Source organism: Crinia signifera, chromosome 5, assembly GCF_055691185.1.
Source record: "Crinia signifera chromosome 5, ASM5569118v1, whole genome shotgun sequence".
NCBI lineage: Eukaryota > Metazoa > Chordata > Amphibia > Anura > Myobatrachidae > Crinia > Crinia signifera.
This window is the reverse complement of record NC_139221.1, coordinates 157,473,552-157,479,203: the sequence shown is the minus strand read 5'-3', so window position 1 is coordinate 157,479,203 and position 5,652 is coordinate 157,473,552. Positions and strand designations below refer to the sequence as shown.

The 5,652-nt window shown below is 44.0% G+C and overlaps 1 long non-coding RNA gene across 1 annotated transcript; it reads left to right on the top strand.

Moving 5' to 3' along the window:
* The first annotated feature begins 379 nt into the window (after window positions 1-379).
* LOC146079581 (uncharacterized) lies at window positions 380-5,146 on the top strand. Its single transcript, XR_014474622.1, has 3 exons — window positions 380-3,399; window positions 4,278-4,390; window positions 4,894-5,146. It is a non-coding gene; the product is annotated as an uncharacterized LOC146079581 (long non-coding RNA).
* The last annotated feature ends 506 nt before the right edge of the window (window positions 5,147-5,652 follow it).

The window sequence follows — 5,652 nt, the reverse complement described above, 5'->3', positions numbered from 1 at the left end:
TGGCCGGGCAAACCTGTCAATCAACCTGTCCCCACTGGGCAGAAGTACCCAGTCCGCCCTTCTAAGGGCACCGGGACGCTGCTGCAGCGATGCCGCAGCAGCAGCATTGTCAGCACTGCTGACACTTGAAGGCATAGGCCAAATTAGAGGGAGAGATTGAGGAGGCATGCAAGGTGGCAACAGGAAGAAGGCGAGAGGTAGCAAAAGAAGGGGCAGGGGACAGTGTCTAAAGGAGAGGTGGTTGGGGGGGATGGGACCAGATGAGGGCCATTAGTTAATCTCCAAATACTGGGGGGGGGGGGGGGGGGGAGAGAGAACTTGGAGTTGGTGAAATGGATGTAGAAATGTGGTTAGGTAAAAGAGGGGGAAGGCTGTTGAGGGTTTATTGGGATTTGATGTACATTCCAACAGACCCTGCTCTAATGGTTCCAAAAGAAAGCCACTTTCAGATACCATTGGCAGTGGTGTAAATGACTTATGGGTAGCAAATATAATAATGTTATATTATGTACTCTCTAAGTGGGCTGTGCGTATCCCTTGTGGCGCCATATAAATAAAGGACAATAATAATTTTGGGATTCTCCTCTATGAGAACCTTTTTCTGTTTTCTTATATAATTCCGCTAAACCATATAGTATCCTCTTCTCCATCTATTACCTACTTGAACGTTTGTTACAATTAATCCCTGGAGCTCCAAGCAGAAATCCACAGAACAAACTATATACTGGATGTTTAATTATGAACATAGAGTACATAGGATATAATGCTGGTAACAAGGCAGGTGAAAACAGGAACAGACATGAGGGGTGACATTTAATAGAGTCCGATTTAGTTTTTTTTGCAATAATTAGTAAACAAAATGGTGTTATCGCATTTTTTTCTCAAATCGTCATTTAATAGGGTGCGCAAAGGGCCGTATATTGCATTTTCTCAATGTGCGGAAAAAATTCCCAACTACTGTGTGCTTCACATAGGTATAGTTCTAAGCTGTACCTGGACTCCCTCTCGGATCAAAAGGTTGTGGGGATGTTTAGGCTGAACCGCATTAACCTGTTGGACTTATATGAGCAGGTGAGACATGATTTGGACCCTTACGGGGGTGCCAACTATGCAGTGTCTGGGCTGCAGAAATTAATGTGTGCCCTCTACTTCTTGGCCACGGGCTCCACTCAGTCTGTGACCTCATGGTCGATGGGGGTCTCACAAGCCACTTTCTCTAAACATTTCACTCAAGTGTTACTTGCTTTAAAGAAGTTGTGGCGCACATACATCAGATTCCCATGTTCTGAGTCCGAGTGGCAGGACCTTAAGGTGGCTTTCTATAGGATCTCAGCATTTCCTAACGTGCTGGGAGCTATAGATTGCACACAAACACAATGAGCTTCGGGCACCGCACGTGAGGGGGCACGTCTACGTCAATAGGCGTGGGCGGCACTCCCTGAATGTGCAGGTGGTATGTGATGCTACCCTGAAAATCTTAAGTGTAGTTGCAGGCTACCCAGGGAACTGCCATGACGCCTATATTCTGAGGCACTCAGCCCTCTGGGACCGATTTCAGGACCAACAAATGCCAGAGGGATGGCTACTTGGTAAGTACATTTTTAAATATAAAAATCTCTACCCTGGAAAAATAAATTATTTTACTCCTGTGGAGTGTCCCTATAGTCTGTTAAATATACCCACAACTACATTAAATCCTCATTAACATTACAATTAATTGTGGCTAAAATATGGCTATATCTGTTGTTACAACCAGTCATTACCAACAGTAAGTGTTCCCTGGACTAATGTGCAGGTTGATTTACATCAAAAGTGGCACTGTAGTGTGTACTCCCCTCTGATATGTGCAAAATATAGGTGGAAGCAGTCCCTCTACTTTAACAATTTGTCATGCATATTGTTGTTGTCCCACTTACTCATGTTACCCCAATGCACATACCTTACCATATACTGCACTGACCTCATCTTTTCTGTAAAGGTGACTCAGGATATTGGTGTCTTCCGTGGCTCATGACACCTCTGCGATCCCCAGAAGGGCCTGCACAGCACCGCTATAACGAAGCACACATTGACACTCGCAATGTTGTGGAACGCACCTTTGGGGTGCTCAAAAGTCATTTCAGGTGTTTGGACAGGTCATCAGGAATACTGCTTTACCACCCAGCAAAATAAGTGATGATTGCTCAGGCTTGCTGCATGTTACACAAAATAGCCCTCTCCCAACCATCCTATGTGGAGGATTTCAATGCAGCAGTCGTGCAGGAAGCAGAAACTACCACACCTATGGTAGTGAAGGGTACGCAGAGGGGGAATCTGATGCATAGAGCGATCATCAGGCGCTACTTCTCAGGTAATGACATGTGCACTTTATACTAACCTTTGCTGTGTCCTCACATACAATATACCAAATACCAGGCGAAGCTGGTGAAGCTGAGCTATCCCTTGCTGAGTTCATGCTGGTAAGTACATTATTCACATCTTGTATACCAGTGGTGTAAAAATCATGGGTCTCCAGGTGTTGTGGAAATATACGTCCCAGCATGCCCTGACACCCTTTAAGCAATACATTATATCATTATAATTAGTGCCAGAGCATGGCGGAAAGTGTACTACCTGTTCCACAACAACTGGAGGGCCATGAGTTTGACACCACTATTGTTGACCTATTCCATTTACAAGCAAACCTCAAAAGAGCAATGTACACCCATACCTACACCTTAACATATACCATTAAATCATATAAGTATTTAAAAAAAACATTCCCATACAATAAAACACAGAGACCTTGGTATGTGTAAATACATTTTTACTCATGTATGTGAAAAATAGGCTCCTTTTAGTGGGCCACACATTTAGCATGTCTTTCAAACAAATAATTACAAATGCTTAGTAACATCGATAGAAATGTGTGTCAAAATGGGTCATTTTTTGGATGCCTGAGCACGCGCACATCCTCCCTTGGCACAATTGTTACACCTTGGTCCAGTGGTGTAACAATTGTGGGTGCAGGGTGTGCAGTTGCTATGGGGCCCGGCGGGTCAGGGGGCCCGAGGCCAAGGTAGCAATCCCCTATACCCTTTTAACTTTTTAAAATAATGTTGCTAGCAGTGGTAGGATGGCAGCGCCGCTGTCCTGTGTCCCACAGCACAGCACTGACTGCAGAATGTGGTGGTCCGTCCAGCTCTTCCTGCCTTAGTCTCTCCTCCCCCTCTCTGCTGAGGCTCAGTAACACTCTGTGACCAGCCCCGGCACGAAATATAAAAGCGCTTGCATTGTGCAGCTTCCGGCGCTGATGACAGGAGGTGGAGCGGCGGGGACTCAGGAGATCCGACGGAGAACTGTGAAGACCCGGCGCGGCAGAGATCGGGCGGTGCGGGGCGGACTGGACATCCATAAGAGGTACACAGCAGCACCTTTACTAGCAGAGGGGTTGTATACAGAGGCACCTTTACTGGTGTGTGTGTGGGGTGGGGTGTTTGTACACAGCGGTACCTTTATTGGAGGGGGGAATGTACCTAAAAGGTACATGTATTGCTGACACTCTCCCCCTTGCTCAAATTTTTCTTACTCCATTACAATCTTCCACTCCTACTGTACTTCTCTCTCTCCCTCTCTCTCCCTCTTTTTCTTTCTCCCTGCCTCCCTCTGTCTCTCACTCTTCTGTCTCTCCCCCCATGAAAATTATAGTGACAATGGGGGGGGGGGGGGGGATGGGGGCCCCCTCCAAAAATTTTGCTATGGGGCCCTCATCGTTCTAGTTACGCCCCTGCCCTGGTCCTAACACTCCGACGTGGGGGTGAAGTGGGTGAGCCACTCACTGGTGTACTGGAGACACTACTTACAGTAGATGTAGCTGCCCCTAATAAATTAAGCTCCATATGATTTATTTGACCCTGCATAACAATTAAGGCATTGGTCTGTGCAGTACTGGCTTGATTTTGCCCAAGAAGAGTTTCACTAAGGGTGGCAATATCACTATTGTGTTCCCGTTGGGCATTACAAATGTCTGCCAAACGGGTGTCCAGGGTAGTATCCATCTGGACTTGTGTGCCCACAGCAACACGTACACTGGTGGTCAATTTTTTCACTTGCTGAAACAAGTTTCGGATTGTATGTTGCCAATTTGATGGCTTTGCATGGCCATAAACTCTATCTGCTTACTTTTAAGATTATGCGGTAGTTGGTGTGTGGGGTGATTTGTGTGGGTGGGGTTTGGTTGGGTGTCACCACATTTGTTGGCTTAGCAGTCTGTGATGTTGTCATGATTTCTTCTTCAGGTGAAAAGGACTCCACTGGCTGAAGAATGATTTCCATTTCGTCCGGCATCATTTCTGAAGATTCTGTGGGTTGCAGCCCTAGTTGTGATGTTCCTGTGGATACAGATAAATTGGTAAGTAATGAAGCATACTAGTGCAGTATATGTGCAGTTAGATGTTTCTAAGGTGTTTTGAGGGTTATGACACATAACAATGAGTATTATGTACTTACACATGTACCCCGTGACTTAATGTAAAGTTGAAATTGCTACTAAGTGTGATGGCTGGGTCTGAATACATTAATTTCCGTTGGTATGTAGCAGCAGGAGATGAATGCAATGTAGGATATTGTGTATGTAATCAATACAAGAACCCTATACTAAATAAGGAATAAACACACACAGCCCCGAGATAAGAATTTAATAATAATTTTAATAACAAAAAAGTTTTTTCAAAATATTTCACGTGATGAAAATTTCTTAAATTAATTTAACAATAAAAGTTACATTTTAATTAACTCAATGTGCGCCCACAAAGAGACAATCTTTTCTCTCTCTTTCTTTTTTGTATTGTGTATGTGAGATGGGTGTGTGTACTGTATGTGTAATGGTGTCTTTTTTTATTTCATTACCTGCAGCCTCTGGATCGCCGCCAATTGGTCTGTTGTGCTGTGGTGCGGTAGCACTTTGAGATAGATAATCTGGAAAAGAAATGATGGACAGCCGTTATACACCTTTGCATGGACAGCAATTATTACCAGCATGTTTATTTATGTTACAAATAACAACAAATACTCACATAGGTGATGGGCAACACAATTTTTTTCCTCTTTTATTACCATCGATTTTTTTAAATATAAATGACTGATATAATAAATATTTATTTTAACTGTAAACTGGCCGCAAATCTGCTATATGTAGGCGTTTAAGCTATACCAACATGACACCTATGTTTGGGGCCACAGGCATTTTAACCTGTAACAAACACTGCTAAACTTTTGTCCAAAACCAGCAGTTGTGAAACTACATGTCCCAGCATCATCACCAAATTCTATCTATGAGCATTAATGTAGAATGACCTTGCTGGGATATGTAGTTCCACAGCAGCACTATTGTTATGCTAACATTACAAGAGAGCATTACAGTTATAAAACATTGCAATGTATGTTGTAGAGGAAATTTGGGCACACTTACTAGTTCTGGGTGGCGTTGCTGGCCTATCTGTATCGGCCACATGGAGGCCAGCAAGGACCTCTGGTAGGAGGATCCTCTTTAACTTTCTCTCATAGGAGGTGTATTTTTATATCGTTAAAACCTTTCTTCACATTTCTGACTATACGTTTATGGTTGCTGACTGCGTTGACCGCCTCTGTTATGGCATTCCACATGGCCCTCTT